Below are 21,358 nucleotides of genomic sequence, written 5' to 3' on the forward strand. Positions count from 1 at the left end.
TGGCTCGGGATTTGGAAACGGCCTGGCCTTCGCCTACTCCGTCGGGCAACTGCCTTCCGCCAGCCCCTTCCCTCGAATCCCCTTCTTCCATTTTAGACCCGATCAGGGGATTGGTCAGCCCAGCCCTGGGGTAAGAAGAGGGGTTGGGGTCGGTTCGGCTTCGGGTGCCCCGCTCGGCCAAAGGTTCCCCTCGCTTTGGAAGCACGCGAGGTCGCGGAGGGTGTCGGGGTTATTTTTTCGGCTCCCTGGCTTCGCGGGAGCGGCCTTCGGCTAGGGCCGAGGCCGTCCGGCCCGCGCAGATTTGGACCGGGGTCCGGGGCGAGTACCTGCCTCTCTCACGAAGGGAGTGTCACCGGTAAGAAGCCTCTTCCCACGTCTGCTTGCCGACTTACGCTCGCCCCGACGAGAGGCCCAACCGAAAGAGTGGAAAGGGGCAGAGATTTCCAGGGTCGCCCCACCAGGGATGCAATACCCCAGTGCAGACTGTCGGCCCTGCCCCGAACCTACTCGGTGGTTTGAAGGTTAACCTCTTGGGGAAAAGCAGCGATTCGCCTCGCGGTGCGTGCCTCCGCGGATCTAAACCCCCTCGATCGATGTGGGGCCAGAGGACCCCTTTTCCCCGTACGAAACGGCCGGCTCACCATGGGCTCGACATCCGTGGGTCGGAGAGTTGAGCGCTTACGCGCGGCGGGACCTTATAACCTGCAGCGGCTGAGGAGCGAAGATTTCCAGGGTGGGCCCCCGGGGATGCCATACCCCGAGCAGCCAGTCGGCCCCGCTCCTAGCGCGCTGACGAGCAATGGAGTCTTCCCCGCGGCAGCCACCGCCCTCGCCTCGCCGTCGGTCGATGAAGAGCCGAGTTCGCCCTCCTCTGCTCGGGACTCGGAAACGGCCTGGCCTTCGCCTACTCCGTCGGGCAACTGCCTTCCGCCAGCCCCTTCCCTCGAATCCCCTTCTTCCATTTTAGACCCGATCAGGGGATTGGTCAGCCCAGCCCTGGGGTAGGAAGAGGGGTTGGGGTCGGTTCGGCTTCCGGTGCCCCCGCTCGGCCAAAGGTCCCCTCGCTTTGGAAGCAGAGGGTGCCGGGGTTATTTTCGGCTTGACGCCTAGTCCGGTCCCTGCCGGTTCCCGTGGAGGCCCGCGGTCAAAACCAGCTCCCCGGCTGTCGGAGCCGGAGCCCCGCAGCCCGAGCGGACGCACCGAGTCCCTCATGTAAGGGATAGCCGCCCCTACGGAACGGCCCGGACTGGGACCAGGCACCCCCAGGCGCCGAAGGGGTGGGTCGGCCGTGTTGCCGAAGCTTAGCCGGCGCTGATGACCGCAGCCCCTAACGATGCCCACAGGCGGGGGAGCCAAGGAGAGCACTAGGAAGACGTGGCGGGGTCGGACGGCTCAATTTCCAGGGTGGGACCCCGGGGGTTCAGTACCCCGGGCATCCGGTCGGTTTCGCCGGCGCGACCCCAAGCCTTCCACGGCCCCCTTCGTGGGTGCAGGGATACCATGCAGGGTGCAGGCTTAGACGCAAATTCCCCAGAAGTTTTAGGGATAGGGTTTGTCCGGGCGCCACCGCAGCGACAACCTCGCAAGAAGCTCTCTTCCACAAAAGCACGGGCAACGTTCGTGTGCGAGTGTTGGTCTCCCATGGTCTACCGACTCCCCCGGGCGGCCCAAGCGTTACGCCCACGGCCGGGCCCTCGAGCAGGCGCACCCCTGGTGCCTCTCGTAAGGGAAGGCTACGGTCCTCAACCCCTCGTATGGCGGGGAGGGCGCATTTGAAACGCTAAAGGACGAGCCCTGTTCGGGACCTGGCGGGGATCCGCGGATTGGCGAGAGGGATGGGTCTGCCGTTGGTCAGAGGGGACGCACCCCTGGGACGCAGTTTGGCATTAGCGACCGATGGCCCATCTACGACCATGTACTCCGGGAGCGCCAAGGAGGACGCGGGTGGGCTTTGGGGGCAGACTCAATTTCCAGGGTCTGGGCGCCGGGGGTGCAATACCCTTAAGCGCTCATGTCGGTTTCGTCTGCCGCCCGCCTCTGGCCCGGCTCCTAGTGACGGGTGCTGTGAACGTGCGATCGTGCTTGCGGTTGAAGAGTTCAAAGGCTACCGCTGGGGATAACACGCCCGGGGAATTTAGAAACCCCCCCCTCCGCTACAATCTCTGCTTCTGCCGGACTCGGAGGGGAGCCGCCCCGGGGGCGACCGCTCCCTCTCCTCTTCCGCGGCGTGCCGCGCGCTTCGCCGTCAGCAGCGGAGCGAACCTTTTTCTCGGTCCGCAGCTCTTCAGGCGTAGGCGGGCAGCGCTAACAGGGTACACTGGGGACCACTCGACCGCAACCGCTCCTCCGACCGACGAGCATACCTACCGCGGATACGCCACGGTGGGTCTAAGCCTCGTCGCCGCCGCGAGGAGCAGGCGGGAGCCGTCCCTTTTCGTGCTGCGGAAATAAACCGTGGACACAGAGGTGTGTCTGCGCTCTCCGACCGGGCGGGGGGCGATTGGACTTGCCCGAGGGACACTAGGCGAGGCGCTGCCGCGGGAGCCGGAGCTCCGCGCTGGACGCTGCCGCCGCCGCCGCCGCCCCCCACCCACGGTACGGTGGAGTACGCCCGTTCCATACGCTTCGTAGCAAACCTCAGCCGAAGCAGAGAGTCCTACCGCTGTGGCAGGAGCGGGGCCGTGCGAGGACCACACTGGCACCGCGCTACACAACCTTAGGCAGAGGACGACAGCCGCTCACGGGGAGCGGGGGATTGATGCGCGACCAAGACTGAGGCTAAGGAACGCTTTACCATAAACCGGCCGGGGCCAATACCCCTGACCGAGCAAAGTGCCCTGCCCCGCCGGATCGCGCTGTGTCAGATCGATCAAAAGAGCGGAGAGCCGAGACTCTACCGCTGGGAGTTTGTGGAGAACGGCCTGGCTTGCGTCCCGTCCTCCCGCCCTCGACCTCACATGGCTAGCCTCACCCGCCGGGAGCCACCCCATTGGGGACCGTAGGGCGGAGAAGGGGTCTCCGCGTCCGGAATTTACTTGTGGAGAACGGCCTGGCTTACGTCCCGTCCTCCCGCCCTCGACCTCACATGGCTAGCCTCACCCGCCGGGCGCCACCCCATTGGGGACCGTAGGGCGGAGAAGGGGTCTCCGCGTCCGGAATTTACTTGTGGAGAACGGCCTGGCTTACGTCCCGTCCTCCCGCCCTCGACCTCACACGGCTAGCCTCACCCGCCGGGCGCCACCCCATTGGGGACCGTAGGGCGGAGAAGGGGTCTCCGCGTCCGGAATTTACTTGTGGAGAACGGCCTGGCTTACGTCCCGTCCTCCCGCCCTCGACCTCACACGGCTAGCCTCACCCGCCGGGCGCCACCCCATTGGGGACCGTAGGGCGGAGAAGGGGTCTCCGCGTCCGGAATTTACTTGTGGAGAACGGCCTGGCTTACGTCCCGTCCTCCCGCCCTCGACCTCACATGGCTAGCCTCACCCGCCGGGCGCCACCCCATTGGGGACCGTAGGGCGGAGAAGGGTCTCCGCGTACGGAATTTCTTGTGGAGAACGGCCTGGCTTACGTCCCGTCCTCCCATGGCTAGCCTCACCCGCCGGGCGCCACCCCATTGGGGACCGTAGGGCGGAGAAGGGGTCTCCGCGTCCGGAATTTCTTGTGGAGAACGGCCTGGCTTACGTCCCGTCCTCCCGCCCTCGACCTCACATGGCTAGCCTACCCCGCCGGGCGCCGCTCCATTGGGGATACGGTACGGCAAAGCGCGACGCCGCACGATGCCAACACTTTGTGCAAAAACCTGGCAGAGTCGACCAAAACCTCGCTTCTTTGACCGGTATTTTTGATGCTTTTCTCTGCCGCCGAAGGTGCACTGAGGGTCGGATCGCCCAAAATTTTTACCGGTCGTTTTGGTCTGCGGTTCTTCCGAGAGGTGCCCGCCTGACAGTTCTTTTTCAGCAGCCTCCGAAAGGCCATCCAGCGGGCAAGCCAGGGGTTGGCAGCCGCCGGCGGTGAGCCTTCCCCGGCCGGGGCAGACGGCTCCGACCGCAAAATTTTTTCGACTTTCGCCGAGGCCAAAACCCCATGCACTTTTAAAGCCTGCCCGCAGCGCCGTCTCCTGTCAGACGTCCCTTGCCGCCTGCGGTGGTCCTCGCCCGGCAGAGAGAAGCCGGAGTCGCCCCCTCTCCGGTTCTTTTTCACCATTCCGGAGCTCTGAAATCTGCCGGACACCGAGTGACCGAGGACGCTTCCAGGAGGGCGGCAGCGAGAGGCAGAGTGCCACCGGTCGGGTCGCCGGTTCTCCCACACTTTGAAAATTTTTCGCTTGTTCTGGTGGGATGGAGAGAGAGCGTGGCTTATGCGCCCTCTGCCCCGCGGTCCGCCCTGGCTGGCCTTACGCCGGTGGTTCGCCAGGCCACCGGCACCTTGTACGGCGGGGACGGCGTGGCTTATGCGCCCGTCAACCCACCTACTCGCCCCGGCTAGCCTTTTACCCGGAGGGCGCCACGCTCCGGGTACCAGTGAGCGGCACGAACCCAGTCATACCATGCCGCTCACCTCGCGCCCTCTCCGGCCTCCGCCGCGGAGACCTCCCGCTAGGACCTGCGGGGGGCGATTTCTGCCAAAATCTACAAAGTCCCCGATGGTTAAGGACGTAGACTGTTGAGCGGGACCTACACACTCTTGTAGCCGATGGGGCTCGCCATTTCCCGCAGAAAATGGACCACCTCCCGCAGAGGAACATGAAATGCCCCTTCCCGCGGGACCCGAAGGACCGCTCTGTCCGAGCAGGCCTCCAGGACCACGGCACGCAAAAGCGACTCAGTCCCGCTGGCATTACGGATCTGACTTTGTGCAAAAACCAGGCAGAGTCGACCAAAACCTCCCTTCTTTGACCGGTGTTTTTGTTGCTTTTCTCTGCCGCCGAAGGTGCACTGAGGGTCGGATCGCCCAAAATTTTTACCGGTCGTTTTGGTCTGCGGTTCTTCCGAGAGGTGCCCGCCTGACAGTTCTTTTTCAGCAGCCTCCGAAAGGGCATCCAGCGGGCAAGCCAGGGGTTGGCAGCCGCCGGCGGTGAGCCTTCCCCGGCCGGGGCAGACAGCTCCGACCGCAAAATTTTTTCGACTTTCGCCGAGGCCAAAACCCCATGCACTTTTAAAGCCTGCCCGCAGCGCCGTCTCCTGGCAGACGTCCCTTGCCGCCTGCGGTGGTCCTCGCCCGGCAGAGAGAAGCCGGATTCGCCCTCTCACCGGTTCTTTTTCACCATTCCGGAGCTCTGAAATCTGCCGGACACCGAGTGACCGAGGACGCTTCCAGGAGGGCGGCAGCGAGAGGCAGAGTGCCACCGGTCGGGAAGCCGGTTCTCCCACACTTTGAAATTTTTTCGCTTGTTCTGGTGGGATGGAGAGAGAGCGTGGCTTATGCGCCCTCTGCCCCGCGGTACGCCCTTGGCTAGCCTTACGCCGGTGGTTCGCCAGGCCACCGGCACCTTGTACAGCGGGGACGGCGTGGCTTATGCGCCCTCTGCCCCGCGGTACGCCCTTGGCTAGCCTTACGCCGGTGGTTCGCCAGGCCACCGGCACCTTGTACGGCGGGGACGGCGTTGCTTATGCGCCCGTCAATCCACCTACTCGCCCCGGCTAGCCTTTTACCCGGAGGGCGCCACGCTCCGGGTAGCAGTGAGCGGCACGAGCCCAGTCATACCATGCCGCTCACCTCGCACCTTTTCCGGCCTCCGCCGCGGAGACCTCCCGCTCTGTTCTGCGGAGAGCGATTTTGGGCAAAATCTACAAAGTCCCCGATGGTTAAGGACGTAGACTGTTGAGCGGGACCTACACACTCTTGTAGCCGAAGGGGCTCGCCATTTCCCGCAGAAAATGGATCACCTCCCGCAGAGGAACATGAAATGCCCCTTCCCGCGGGACCCGAAGGACCACTCTGTCCGAGCAGGCTTCCAGGACCACGGCACGCAAGAGCGACTCAGTCCCGCTGGCATTACGGATCTGACTTAGTGCAAAAACCTGGCAGAGTCGACCAAAACTCCCCTTCTCTGACCGGTATTTTTGTCGCTTTTCTCTGCCGCCGAAGGTGCACTACGGGTCGGATCGCCCAAAATTTTTACCGGTCGTTTTGGTCTGCGGTTCTTCCGAGAGGTGCCCGCCTGACAGTTCTTTTTCAGCAGCCTCCGAAAGGCCATCCAGCGGGCAAGCCAGGGGTTGGCAGCCGCCGGAGGTGAGCCTTCCCCGGCCGGGGCAGACAGCTCCGACCGCATAATTTTTTCGACTTTCTCCGAGGCCAAAACCCCATGCACTTTTAAAGCCTGCCCGCAGCGCCGTCTCCTGTCAGACGTCCCCGCCGCCTGCGGTGGTCCTCGCCCGGCAGAGAGAAGCCGGAGTCGCCCTCTCTCCGGTTCTTTTTCACCATTCCGGAGCTCTTAAATCTGCCGTACTCCGAGTGACCGAGGACGCTTCCAGGACGGCGGCAGCGAGAGGCAGAGTGCAACCGGTCGGGAAGCCGGTTCTCCCACACTTTGAAAATTTTTCGCTTGTGCTGGTGGGATGGAGAGAGAGCGTGGCTTATGCGCCCTCTGCCCCGCGGTACGCCCTTGGCTAGCCTTACGCCGGTGGTTCGCCAGGCCACCGGCACCTTGTACGGCGGGGACGGCGTTGCTTATGCGCCCGTCATCCCACCTACTCGCCCCGGCTAGCCTTTTACCCGGAGGGCGCCACGCTCCGGGTAGCAGTGAGCGGCACGAGCCCAGTCATACCATGCCGCTCACCTCGCACCTTTTCCGGCCTCCGCCGCGGAGACCTCACGCTCTGTTCTGCGGAGAGCGATTTTGGGCAAAATCTACAAAGTCCCCGATGGTTAAGGACGTAGACTGTTGAGCGGGACCTACACACTCTTGTAGCCGAAGGGGCTCGCCATTTCCCGCAGAAAATGGATCACCTCCCGCAGAGGAACATGAAATGCCCCTTCCCGCGGGACCCGCAGGACCGCTCTGTCCGAGCAGGCCTCCAGGACCACGGCACGCAAAAGCGACTCAGTCCCGCTGGCATTACGGATCTGACTTAGTGCAAAAACCTGGCAGAGTCGACCAAAACTCCCCTTCTCTGACCGGTATTTTTGTTGCTTTTCTCTGCCGCCGAAGGTGCACTACGGGTCGGATCGCCCAAAATTTTTACCGGTCGTTTTGGTCTGCGGTTCTTCCGAGAGGTGCCCGCCTGACAGTTCTTTTTCAGAAGCCTCCGAAAGGGCATCCAGCGGGCAAGCCAGGGGTTGGCAGCCGCCGGCGGTGAGCCTTCCCCGGCCGGGGCAGAAAGCTCCGACCGCATAATTTTTTCGACTTTTGCCGAGGCCAAAACCCCATGCACTTTTAAAGCCTGCCCGCAGCGCCGTCTCCTGTCAGACGTCCCCGCCGCCTGCGGTGGTCCTCGCCCGGCAGAGAGAAGCCGGAGTCGCCCTCTCTCCGGTTCTTTTTCACCATTCCGGAGCTCTTAAATCTGCCGTACTCCGAGTGACCGAGGACGCTTCCAGGAGGGCGGCAGCGAGAGGCAGAGTGCCACCGGTCGGGAAGCCGGTTCTCCCACACTTTGAAAATATTTCGCTTGTGCTGGTGGGATGGAGAGAGAGCGTGGCTTATGCGCCCTCTGCCCCGCGGTACGCCCTGGCTAGCCTTACGCCGGTGGTTCGCCAGGCCACCGGCACCTTGTACGGCGGGGACGGCGTTGCTTATGCGCCCGTCATCCCACCTACTCGCCCCGGCTAGCCTTTTACCCGGAGGGCGCCACGCTCCGGGTAGCAGTGAGCGGCACGAGCCCAGTCATACCATGCCGCTCACCTCGCACCTTTTCCGGCCTCCGCCGCGGAGACCTCACGCTCTGTTCTGCGGAGAGCGATTTTGGGCAAAATCTACAAAGTCCCCGATGGTTAAGGACGTAGACTGTTGAGCGGGACCTACACACTCTTGTAGCCGAAGGGGCTCGCCATTTCCCGCAGAAAATGGATCACCTCCCGCAGAGGAACATGAAATGCCCCTTCCCGCGGGACCCGAAGGACCGCTCTGTCCGAGCAGGCCTCCAGGACCACGGCACGCAAAAGCGACTCAGTCCCGCTGGCATTACGGATCTGACTTAGTGCAAAAACCTGGCAGAGTCGACCAAAACTCCCCTTCTCTGACCGGTATTTTTGTTGCTTTTCTCTGCCGCCGAAGGTGCACTACGGGTCGGATCGCCCAAAATTTTTACCGGTCGTTTTGGTCTGCGGTTCTTCCGAGAGGTGCCCGCCTGACAGTTCTTTTTCAGCAGCCTCCGAAAGGGCATCCAGCGGGCAAGCCAGGGGTTGGCAGCCGCCGGCGGTGAGCCTTCCCCGGCCGGGGCAGAAAGCTCCGACCGCATAATTTTTTCGACTTTCGCCGAGGCCAAAAGCCCAGGCACTTAGAAAGCCTGCCCGCAGCGCCGCCTCCTGTCAGAGGTCCCCGCCGCCTGCGGTGGTCCTCGCCCGGCAGAGAGAAGCCGGAGTCGCCCTCTCTCCGGTTCTTTTTCACCATTCCGGAGCTCTTAAATCTGCCGTACTCCGAGTGACCGAGGACGCTTCCAGGAGGGCGGCAGAGAGAGGCAGAGTGCCACCGGTCGGGAAGCCGGTTCTCCCACACTTTGAAAATTTTTCGCTTGTGCTGGTGGGATGGAGAGAGAGCGTGGCTTATGCGCCCTCTGCCCCGCGGTACGCCCTGGCTAGCCTTACGCCGGTGGTTCGCCAGGCCACCGGCACCTTGTACGGCGGGGACGGCGTTGCTTATGCGCCCGTCAACCCACCTACTCGCCCCGGCTAGCTTTTTACCCGGAGGGCGCCACGCTCCGGGTAGCAGTGAGCGGCACGAGCCCAGTCATACCATGCCGCTCACCTCGCACCTTTTCCGGCCTCCGCCGCGGAGACCTCACGCTCTGTTCTGCGGAGAGCGATTTTGGGCAAAATCTACAAAGTCCCCGATGGTTAAGGACGTAGACTGTTGAGCGGGACCTACACACTCTTGTAGCCGAAGGGGCTCGCCATTTCCCGCAGAAAATGGATCACCTCCCGCAGAGGAACATGAAATGCCCCTTCCCGCGGGACCCGAAGGACCGCTCTGTCCGAGCAGGCCTCCAGGACCACGGCACGCAAAAGCGACTCAGTCCCGCTGGCATTACGGATCTGACTTAGTGCAAAAACCTGGCAGAGTCGACCAAAACTCCCCTTCTCTGACCGGTATTTTTGCTGCTTTTCTCTGCCGCCGAAGGTGCACTACGTGTCGGATCGCCCAAAATTTTTACCGGTCGTTTTGGTCTGCGGTTCTTCCGAGAGGTGCCCGCCTGACAGTTCTTTTTCAGCAGCCTCCGAAAGGGCATCCAGCGGGCAAGCCAGGGGTTGGCAGCCGCCGGCGGTGAGCCTTCCCCGGCCGGGGCAGACAGCTCCGACCGCATAATTTTTTCGAACTTCTCCGAGGTCAAAATCCCAGGCACTCCGACGGAAGGTCCGCCGCGCGTCTCCCGTCTGACGTCCCCGCCGCTCGCGGTGGTCCTCGCCTGGCACGGAGCTGCCGGATTCGCCCTCTTACCGGTTCTTTTTCACCTTTCCGGAGCTCTGATATCTGCCGCACACACAGTGACCGAGGACGCTTCCAGGAGGGCGGCAGCGAGAGGCAGAGTGCCACCGGGCGGGTCCTCGGTTCTCCCACACTTAGAAAATTTTTGCGCTTGTGCTGGTGCGAGGACGTAGGTCTTTCGACCGGGGCAAGCCTGGAGGGCGGTAGCCGGGATTGGCGCCCTATTCCCGGCTAGCTCTCGGAGGCTTCACCCGGTTGGAGGTTGGAGCTCCGACTTCCATGGGCATGTTCCTCACCGGGACCTACGACCAAGTGTGGCCGAGGGACAGTGACACATTCCCGGGTAGCCTGAGTGGCTGCTCCCGCTGAGCTACTTCCATGGGCACTATTCCTCCCCGGGACTTGCCGCCAAGTCTTGGACGGGGGACAGTGACACATTGCCGGGTAGCCTGAGTGGCTGCTCCCGCTGAGCTCTTACTTCCATGGGCATGTTCCTCACCGGGACATACTACCAAGTGTGGCCGGGTTTCGAGCTCCAAACTCGGCTTGCACTTGGTCGCTTGGGGGGTCCCCTCCGCTCCGGGAAGGGCGCCCTCCAGCGGGCAGACGAGGGTACTTCTAGTCTGCCCGAGCTCCATGGGGCCCCTCTCGCCCCTAGGCTCCCCGCCCAGGGTTCCAGGGTCCCGGATACAGCCACCCTGCCGAGTTCGGTATAGGGTACCGGGCCTGGCTGGAATCACGCCGGGATCGGTGAGACCTCCTCGGCCGCGGCTCAGCCTCCAAACTCCCTTTCGCGGTTCTCTTCCCTTCAACTTCCATGGGCATGTTCCACACCGGGACCTCCGACCAAGTGTGGCCGGGGAACAGTCACCCATGCCCGGGTAGCCTCAGCAAGTGCTCCCGCTGAGGTCAACTTGGAGGTTGGAGCTCCGACTTCCATGGGCACTGTTCCTCCCCGGGACCTGCCGCCAAGTCTGGCCGGGGGACAGTGACACATTCCCGGGTAGCTTGAGCGGCTTCTCCCGCTGAACTCTTACTTCCATGGGCATGTTCCTCATCAGGAACAAACGACCAAGTGTGGCCCAGGGACAGTGACACATTCCCGGGTAGCCTCAGCAGCTGCTCCCGCTGAGCTACTTCCATGAGCACTATTCCTCCCCGGGACCTGCCGCCAAGTCTGGCCGGGGGACAGTGACACATTCCCGGGTAGCCTCAGCAGCTGCTCCCGCTGAGCTACTTCCATGGGCACTATTCCTCCCCGGGACTTGCCGCCAAGTCTTGGCCGGGGGACAGTGACACATTGCCGGGTAGCCTGAGTGGCTGCTCCCGCTGAGCTCTTACTTCCATGGGCATGTTCCTCACCGGGACCAACTACCAAGTGTGGCCGGGTTTCGAGCTCCAAACTCGGCTTGCACTTGGTCGCTTGGGGGGTCCCCTCCGCTCCGGGAAGGGCGCCCTCCAGCGGGCAGACGAGGGTACTTCTAGTCTGCCCGAGCTCCATGGGGCCCCTCTCGCCCCTAGGCTCCCCGCCCAGGGTTCCAGGGTCCCGGATACAGCCACCCTGTCGAGTTCGGTATAGGGTACCGGGCCTGGCTGGAATCACGCCGGGATCGGTGAGACCTCCTCGGCCGCGGCTCAGCCTCCAAACTCCCTTTCGCGGTTCTCTTCCCTTCAACTTCCATGGGCATGTTCCACACCGGGACCTCCGACCAAGTGTGGCCGGGGAACAGTCGCCCATGCCCGGGTAGCCTCAGCAAGTGCTCCCGCTGAGGTCAACTTGGAGGTTGGAGCTCCGACTTCCATGGGCACTGTTCCTCCCCGGGACCTGCCGCCAAGTCTGGCCGGGGGACAGTGACACATTCCCGGGTAGCTTGAGCGGCTTCTCCCGCTGAACTCTTACTTCCATGGGCATGTTCCTCATCAGGAACCAACGACCAAGTGTGGCCCAGGGACAGTGACACATTCCCGGGTAGCCTCAGCAGCTGCTCCCGCTGAGCTACTTCCATGAGCACTATTCCTCCCCGGGACCTGCCGCCAAGTCTGGCCGGGGGACAGTGACACATTCCCGGGTAGCCTCAGCAGCTGCTCCCGCTGAGCTACTTCCATGGGCACTATTCCTCCCCGGGACTTGCCGCCAAGTCTTGGCCGGGGGACAGTGACACATTGCCGGGTAGCCTGAGTGGCTGCTCCCGCTGAGCTCTTACTTCCATGGGCATGTTCCTCACCGGGACCAACTACCAAGTGTGGCCGGGTTTCGAGCTCCAAACTCGGCTTGCACTTGGTCGCTTGGGGGGTCCCCTCCGCTCCGGGAAGGGCGCCCTCCAGCGGGCAGACGAGGGTACTTCTAGTCTGCCCGAGCTCCATGGGGCCCCTCTCGCCCCTAGGCTCCCCGCCCAGGGTTCCAGGGTCCCGGATACAGCCACCCTGTCGAGTTCGGTATAGGGTACCGGGCCTGGCTGGAATCACGCCGGGATCGGTGAGACCTCCTCGGCCGCGGCTCAGCCTCCAAACTCCCTTTCGCGGTTCTCTTCCCTTCAACTTCCATGGGCATGTTCCACACCGGGACCTCCGACCAAGTGTGGCCGGGGAACAGTCGCCCATGCCCGGGTAGCCTCAGCAAGTGCTCCCGCTGAGGTCAACTTGGAGGTTGGAGCTCCGACTTCCATGGGCACTGTTCCTCCCCGGGACCTGCCGCCAAGTCTGGCCGGGGGACAGTGACACATTCCCGGGTAGCTTGAGCGGCTTCTCCCGCTGAACTCTTACTTCCATGGGCATGTTCCTCATCAGGAACCAACGACCAAGTGTGGCCCAGGGACAGTGACACATTCCCGGGTAGCCTCAGCAGCTGCTCCCGCTGAGCTACTTCCATGAGCACTATTCCTCCCCGGGACCTGCCGCCAAGTCTGGCCGGGGGACAGTGACACATTCCCGGGTAGCCTCAGCAGCTGCTCCCGCTGAGCTACTTCCATGGGCACTATTCCTCCCCGGGACTTGCCGCCAAGTCTTGGCCGGGGGACAGTGACACATTGCCGGGTAGCCTGAGTGGCTGCTCCCGCTGAGCTCTTACTTCCATGGGCATGTTCCTCACCGGGACCAACTACCAAGTGTGGCCGGGTTTCGAGCTCCAAACTCGGCTTGCACTTGGTCGCTTGGGGGGTCCCCTCCGCTCCGGGAAGGGCGCCCTCCAGCGGGCAGACGAGGGTACTTCTAGTCTGCCCGAGCTCCATGGGGCCCCTCTCGCCCCTAGGCTCCCCGCCCAGGGTTCCAGGGTCCCGGATACAGCCACCCTGTCGAGTTCGGTATAGGGTACCGGGCCTGGCTGGAATCACGCCGGGATCGGTGAGACCTCCTCGGCCGCGGCTCAGCCTCCAAACTCCCTTTCGCGGTTCTCTTCCCTTCAACTTCCATGGGCATGTTCCACACCGGGACCTCCGACCAAGTGTGGCCGGGGAACAGTCGCCCATGCCCGGGTAGCCTCAGCAAGTGCTCCCGCTGAGGTCAACTTGGAGGTTGGAGCTCCGACTTCCATGGGCACTGTTCCTCCCCGGGACCTGCCGCCAAGTCTGGCCGGGGGACAGTGACACATTCCCGGGTAGCTTGAGCGGCTTCTCCCGCTGAACTCTTACTTCCATGGGCATGTTCCTCATCAGGAACCAACGACCAAGTGTGGCCCAGGGACAGTGACACATTCCCGGGTAGCCTCAGCAGCTGCTCCCGCTGAGCTACTTCCATGAGCACTATTCCTCCCCGGGACCTGCCGCCAAGTCTGGCCGGGGGACAGTGACACATTCCCGGGTAGCCTCAGCAGCTGCTCCCGCTGAGCTACTTCCATGGGCACTATTCCTCCCCGGGACTTGCCGCCAAGTCTTGGCCGGGGGACAGTGACACATTGCCGGGTAGCCTGAGTGGCTGCTCCCGCTGAGCTCTTACTTCCATGGGCATGTTCCTCACCGGGACCAACTACCAAGTGTGGCCGGGTTTCGAGCTCCAAACTCGGCTTGCACTTGGTCGCTTGGGGGGTCCCCTCCGCTCCGGGAAGGGCGCCCTCCAGCGGGCAGACGAGGGTACTTCTAGTCTGCCCGAGCTCCATGGGGCCCCTCTCGCCCCTAGGCTCCCCGCCCAGGGTTCCAGGGTCCCGGATACAGCCACCCTGTCGAGTTCGGTATAGGGTACCGGGCCTGGCTGGAATCACGCCGGGATCGGTGAGACCTCCTCGGCCGCGGCTCAGCCTCCAAACTCCCTTTCGCGGTTCTCTTCCCTTCAACTTCCATGGGCATGTTCCACACCGGGACCTCCGACCAAGTGTGGCCGGGGAACAGTCGCCCATGCCCGGGTAGCCTCAGCAAGTGCTCCCGCTGAGGTCAACTTGGAGGTTGGAGCTCCGACTTCCATGGGCACTGTTCCTCCCCGGGACCTGCCGCCAAGTCTGGCCGGGGGACAGTGACACATTCCCGGGTAGCTTGAGCGGCTTCTCCCGCTGAACTCTTACTTCCATGGGCATGTTCCTCATCAGGAACCAACGACCAAGTGTGGCCCAGGGACAGTGACACATTCCCGGGTAGCCTCAGCAGCTGCTCCCGCTGAGCTACTTCCATGAGCACTATTCCTCCCCGGGACCTGCCGCCAAGTCTGGCCGGGGGACAGTGACACATTCCCGGGTAGCCTCAGCAGCTGCTCCCGCTGAGCTACTTCCATGGGCACTATTCCTCCCCGGGACTTGCCGCCAAGTCTTGGCCGGGGGACAGTGACACATTGCCGGGTAGCCTGAGTGGCTGCTCCCGCTGAGCTCTTACTTCCATGGGCATGTTCCTCACCGGGACCAACTACCAAGTGTGGCCGGGTTTCGAGCTCCAAACTCGGCTTGCACTTGGTCGCTTGGGGGGTCCCCTCCGCTCCGGGAAGGGCGCCCTCCAGCGGGCAGACGAGGGTACTTCTAGTCTGCCCGAGCTCCATGGGGCCCCTCTCGCCCCTAGGCTCCCCGCCCAGGGTTCCAGGGTCCCGGATACAGCCACCCTGTCGAGTTCGGTATAGGGTACCGGGCCTGGCTGGAATCACGCCGGGATCGGTGAGACCTCCTCGGCCGCGGCTCAGCCTCCAAACTCCCTTTCGCGGTTCTCTTCCCTTCAACTTCCATGGGCATGTTCCACACCGGGACCTCCGACCAAGTGTGGCCGGGGAACAGTCGCCCATGCCCGGGTAGCCTCAGCAAGTGCTCCCGCTGAGGTCAACTTGGAGGTTGGAGCTCCGACTTCCATGGGCACTGTTCCTCCCCGGGACCTGCCGCCAAGTCTGGCCGGGGGACAGTGACACATTCCCGGGTAGCTTGAGCGGCTTCTCCCGCTGAACTCTTACTTCCATGGGCATGTTCCTCATCAGGAACCAACGACCAAGTGTGGCCCAGGGACAGTGACACATTCCCGGGTAGCCTCAGCAGCTGCTCCCGCTGAGCTACTTCCATGAGCACTATTCCTCCCCGGGACCTGCCGCCAAGTCTGGCCGGGGGACAGTGACACATTCCCGGGTAGCCTCAGCAGCTGCTCCCGCTGAGCTACTTCCATGGGCACTATTCCTCCCCGGGACTTGCCGCCAAGTCTTGGCCGGGGGACAGTGACACATTGCCGGGTAGCCTGAGTGGCTGCTCCCGCTGAGCTCTTACTTCCATGGGCATGTTCCTCACCGGGACCAACTACCAAGTGTGGCCGGGTTTCGAGCTCCAAACTCGGCTTGCACTTGGTCGCTTGGGGGGTCCCCTCCGCTCCGGGAAGGGCGCCCTCCAGCGGGCAGACGAGGGTACTTCTAGTCTGCCCGAGCTCCATGGGGCCCCTCTCGCCCCTAGGCTCCCCGCCCAGGGTTCCAGGGTCCCGGATACAGCCACCCTGTCGAGTTCGGTATAGGGTACCGGGCCTGGCTGGAATCACGCCGGGATCGGTGAGACCTCCTCGGCCGCGGCTCAGCCTCCAAACTCCCTTTCGCGGTTCTCTTCCCTTCAACTTCCATGGGCATGTTCCACACCGGGACCTCCGACCAAGTGTGGCCGGGGAACAGTCGCCCATGCCCGGGTAGCCTCAGCAAGTGCTCCCGCTGAGGTCAACTTGGAGGTTGGAGCTCCGACTTCCATGGGCACTGTTCCTCCCCGGGACCTGCCGCCAAGTCTGGCCGGGGGACAGTGACACATTCCCGGGTAGCTTGAGCGGCTTCTCCCGCTGAACTCTTACTTCCATGGGCATGTTCCTCATCAGGAACCAACGACCAAGTGTGGCACAGGGACAGTGACACATTCCCGGGTAGCCTCAGCAGCCGCTCCCGCTGAGCTACTTCCATGAGCACTATTCCTCCCCGGGACCTGCCGCCAAGTCTGGCCGGGGGACAGTGACACATTCCCGGGTAGCCTCAGCAGCTGCTCCCGCTGAGCTACTTCCATGGGCACTATTCCTCCCCGGGACTTGCCGCCAAGTCTTGGCCGGGGGACAGTGACACATTGCCGGGTAGCCTGAGTGGCTGCTCCCGCTGAGCTCTTACTTCCATGGGCATGTTCCTCACCGGGACCAACTACCAAGTGTGGCCGGGTTTCGAGCTCCAAACTCGGCTTGCACTTGGTCGCTTGGGGGGTCCCCTCCGCTCCGGGAAGGGCGCCCTCCAGCGGGCAGACGAGGGTACTTCTAGTCTGCCCGAGCTCCATGGGGCCCCTCTCGCCCCTAGGCTCCCCGCCCAGGGTTCCAGGGTCCCGGATACAGCCACCCTGTCGAGTTCGGTATAGGGTACCGGGCCTGGCTGGAATCACGCCGGGATCGGTGAGACCTCCTCGGCCGCGGCTCAGCCTCCAAACTCCCTTTCGCGGTTCTCTTCCCTTCAACTTCCATGGGCATGTTCCACACCGGGACCTCCGACCAAGTGTGGCCGGGGAACAGTCACCCATGCCCGGGTAGCCTCAGCGGCTGCTCCCGCTGAGGTCAACTTGGAGGTTGGAGCTCCGACTTCCATGGGCACTATTCCTCCCCGGGACCTGCCGCCAAGTCTGGCCGGGGGACAGTGACACATTCCCGGGTAGCCTGAGCGGCTGCTCCCGCTGCACTCTTTAGTTCCATGGGCATGTTCCTCATCAGGAATCAACGACCAAGTGTGGCCGAGGGACAGTGACACATTCCCGGGTAGCCTGAGTGGCTGCTCCCGCTGAGCTACTTCCATGAGCACTATTCCTCCCCGGGACCTGCCGCCAAGTCTGGCCGGGGGACAGTGACACATTCCCGGGTAGCCTGAGTGGCTGCTCCCGCTGAGCTACTTCCATGGGAACTATTCCTCCCCGGGACTTGCCGCCAAGTCTTGGCCGGGGGACAGTGACACATTCCCGGGTAGCCTGAGTGGCTGCTCCCGCTGAGCTCTTACTTCCATGGGCATGTTCCTCACCGGGACATACTACCAAGTGTGGCCGGGTTTCGAGCTCCAAACTCGGCTTGCACTTGGTCGCTTGGGGGGTCCCCTCCGCTCCGGGAAGGGCGCCCTCCAGCGGGCAGACGAGGGTACTTCTAGTCTGCCCGAGCTCCATGGGGCCCCTCTCGCCCCTAGGCTCCCGGCCCAGGGTTCCAGGGTCGCGGATCCAGCCACCATGCGGAGTTCGGTTTGGGTACCGGGCCTGGCAGAAATCACGCCGGGATCGGTGAGCCCTCCTCGGCCGCGGCTTCGCGCAAAAACTCCCTTTCGCGGTTCTCTTCACTTCAACTTCCATGGACACGTTCCACACTTGGACCTACGACCAAGTGTGCACGGGGAACAGTAACCCATGCCCGGGCAGCCTCAGCAAGTGCTCCCGCTGAGGTCAATTTGGAGGTTTGAGCTCCGACTTCCATGGCCATGTTCCTCACCGGGACCTACGACCAAGCGTGGCCGGGTTTCGAGCTCCAAACTCGGCTTGCACTTGGTCGCTTGGGGGGTCCCCTCCGCTCCGGGAAGGGCGCCCTCCAGCGGGCAGACGAGGTTACTTCTAGTCTGCCCGAGCTCCATGGGGCATTATTCCTCCCCGGGACTTGCCGCCAAGTCTGGCCGGGGGACAGTGACACTTGGCCGGGTAGGCGAAGTGGCTTCTCCCGCTGACTTGCCCCTTTGGAAGTAGGAGCTCTTACTTCCATGGGCATTATACCTCTCGAAGACTTAGAGCCAAGTGAGCTCCTACTTCCATGGGCATTATTCCTCCCCGGGACTTGCCGCCAAGTCTGGCCGGGGGACAGTGACACTTGGCCGGGTAGGCGAAGTGGCTTCTCCCGCTGACTTGCCCCTTTGGAAGTAGGAGCTCCTACTTCCATGGGCATTATTCCTCCCCGGGACTTGCCGCCAAGTCTGGCCGGGGGACAGTGACACTTGGCCGGGTAGGCGAAGTGGCTTCTCCCGCTGACTTGCCCCTTTGGAAGTAGGAGCTCCTACTTCCATGGGCATTATTCCTCCCCGGGACTTGCCGCCAAGTCTGGCCGGGGGACAGTGACACTTGGCCGGGTAGGCGAAGTGGCTTCTCCCGCTGACTTGCCCCTTTGGAAGTAGGAGCTCTTACTTCCATGGGCATTATACCTCTCGAAGACTTAGAGCCAAGTGAGCTCCTACTTCCATGGGCATTATTCCTCCCCGGGACTTGCCGCCAAGTCTGGCCGGGGGACAGTGACACTTGGCCGGGTAGGCGAAGTGGCTTCTCCCGCTGACTTGCCCCTTTGGAAGGAGGAGCTCCTACTTCCATGGGCATTATTCCTCCCCGGGACTTGCCGCCAAGTCTGGCCGGGGGACAGTGACACTTGGCCGGGTAGGCGAAGTGGCTTCTCCCGCTGACTTGCCCCTTTGGAAGTAGGAGCTCCTACTTCCATGGGCATTATTCCTCCCCGGGACTTGCCGCCAAGTCTGGCCGGGGGACAGTGACACTTGGCCGGGTAGGCGAAGTGGCTTCTCCCGCTGACTTGCCCCTTTGGAAGTAGGAGCTCTTACTTCCATGGGCATTATACCTCTCGAAGACTTAGAGCCAAGTGAGCTCCTACTTCCATGGGCATTATTCCTCCCCGGGACCTACTGCCAAGTGTGGCCGGGGAACAGTGACTCTTGGCCGGATAGAACTAGTGGCTTCTCCCGCTGACTTGCCCCTTTGGAAGTAGGAGCTCCTACTTCCATGGGCATTATTCCTCCCCGGGACCTACTGCCAAGTGTGGCCGGGGAACAGTGACATGTGGCCGGATAGGCCAAGTGGCTTCTCCCGCTGACTTGCCCCTTTGGAAGTAGGAGCTCCTACTTCCATGGGCATTATTCCTCCCCGGGACCTACTGCCAAGTGTGGCCGGGGAACAGTGACTCTTGGCCGGTTAGGCCAAGTGGCTTCTCCCGCTGACTTGCCCCTTTGGAAGTAGGAGCTCCTACTTCCATGGGCATTATTCCTCCCCGGGACCTACTGCCAAGTGTGGCCGGGGAACAGTGACTCTTGGCCGGATAGGCCAAGTGGCTTCTCCCGCTGACTTGCCCCTTTGGAAGTAGGAGCTCCTACTTCCATGGGCATTATTCCTCCCCGGGACCTCCTGCCAAGTGTGGCCGGGGAACAGTGACTCTTGGCCGGATAGGCCAAGTGGCTTCTCCCGCTGACTTGCCCCTTTGGAAGTAGGAGCTCCTACTTCCATGGGCATTATTCCTCCCCGGGACTTGCCGCCAAGTCTGGCCGGGGGACAGTGACACTTGGCCGGGTAGGCGAAGTGGCTTCTCCCGCTGACTTGCCCCTTTGGAAGTAGGAGCTCTTACTTCCATGGGCATTATACCTCTCGAAGACTTAGAGCCAAGTGAGCTCCTACTTCCATGGGCATTATTCCTCCCCGGGACTTGCCGCCAAGTCTGGCCGGGGGACAGTGACACTTGGCCGGGTAGGCGAAGTGGCTTCTCCCGCTGACTTGCCCCTTCGGAAGTAGGAGCTCCTACTTCCATGGGCATTATTCCTCCCCGGGACCTACTGCCAAGTGTGGCCGGGGGACAGTGACTCTTGGCCGGATAGGCCAAGTGGCTTCTCCCGCTGACTTGCCCCTTTGGAAGTAGGAGCTCCTACTTCCATGGGCATTATTCCTCCCCGGGACCTACTGCCAAGTGTGGCCGGGGAACAGTGACTCTTGGCCGGGTAGGCCAAGTGGCTTCTCCCGCTGACTTGCCCCTTTGGAAGTAGGAGCTCCTACTTCCATGGGCATTATTCCTCCCCGGGACCTACTGCCAAGTGTGGCCGGGGAACAGTGACTCTTGGCCGGATAGGCCAAGTGGCTTCTCCCGCTGACTTGCCCCTTTGGAAGTAGGAGCTCTTACTTCCATGGGCATTATTCCTCCCCGGGACCTACTGCCAAGTGTGGCCGGGGAACAGTGACTCTTGGCCGGATAGGCCAAGTGGCTTCTCCCGCTGACTTGCCCCTTTGGAAGTAGGAGCTCTTACTTCCATGGTCATTATTCCTCCCCGGGACCTACTGCCAAGTGTAGCCGGGGAACAGTGACTCTTTGCCGGATAGGCCAAGTGGCTTCTCCCGCTGACTTGCCCCTTTGGAAGTAGGAGCTCCTACTTCCATGGGCATTATTCCTCCCCGGGACCTACTGCCAAGTGTGGCCGGGGAACAGTGACTCTTGGCCGGATAGGCCAAGTGGCTTCTCCCGCTGACTTGCCCCTTTGGAAGTAGGAGCTCTTACTTCCATGGGCATTATTCCTCCCCGGGACCTACTGCCAAGTGTGGCCGGGGAACAGTGACTCTTGGCCGGATAGGCCAAGTGGCTTCTCCCGCTGACTTGCCCCTTTGGAAGTAGGAGCTCTTACTTCCATGGTCATTATTCCTCCCCGGGACCTACTGCCAAGTGTAGCCGGGGAACAGTGACTCTTGGCCGGATAGGCCAAGTGGCTTCTCCCGCTGACTTGCCCCTATGGAAGTAGGAGCTCTTACTTCCATGGGCATTATTCCTCCCCGGGACCTACTGCCAAGTGTGGACGGGGAACAGTGACTCTTGGCCGGATAGGCCAAGTGGCTTCTCCCGCTGACTTGCCCCTTTGGAAGTAGGAGCTCTTACTTCCATGGTCATTATTCCTCCCCGGGACCTACTGCCAAGTGTGGCCGGGGAACAGTGACTCTTGGCCGGATAGGCCAAGTGGCTTCTCCCGCTGACTTGCCCCTTTGGAAGTAGGAGCTCCTACTTCCATGGGCATTATTCCTCCCCGGGACCTACTGCCAAGTGTGGCCGGGGAACAGTGACTCTTGCCTGGGTAGGCCAAGTGGCTTCTCCCGCTGACTTGCCCCTTTGGAAGTAGGAGCTCCTACTTCCATGGGCATTATTCCTCCCCGGGACCTACTGCCAAGTGTGGCCGGGGAACAGTGACTCTTGGCCGGATAGAACTAGTGGCTTCTTCCGCTGACTTGCCCCTTTGGAAGTAGGAGCTCCTACTTCCATGGGCATTATTCCTCCCCGGGACCTACAGCCAAGCTTGGCCGGGGGACAGTGACATGTGGCCGGATAGGCCAAGTGGCTTCTCCCGCTGACTTGCCCCTATGGAAGTAGGAGCTCTTACTTCCATGGGCAGTATACCTCTCGAGGACTTAGAGCCAAGTGTCTTCACCCTTTGGAGGTAGTAGCTCCTACTTCCATGGGCATTATTCCTCCCCGGGACCTACTGCCAAGTGTGGCCGGGGGACAGTGACATGTGGCCGGATAGGCCAAGTGGCTTCTCCCGCTGACTTGCCCCTTTGGAAGTAGGAGCTCCTACTTCCATGGGCATTATTCCTCCCCGGGACCTACTGCCAAGTGT

Source organism: Engystomops pustulosus, unplaced genomic scaffold (assembly GCF_040894005.1).
Source record: "Engystomops pustulosus unplaced genomic scaffold, aEngPut4.maternal MAT_SCAFFOLD_131, whole genome shotgun sequence".
Classification (NCBI taxonomy): Eukaryota; Metazoa; Chordata; class Amphibia; order Anura; family Leptodactylidae; genus Engystomops; species Engystomops pustulosus.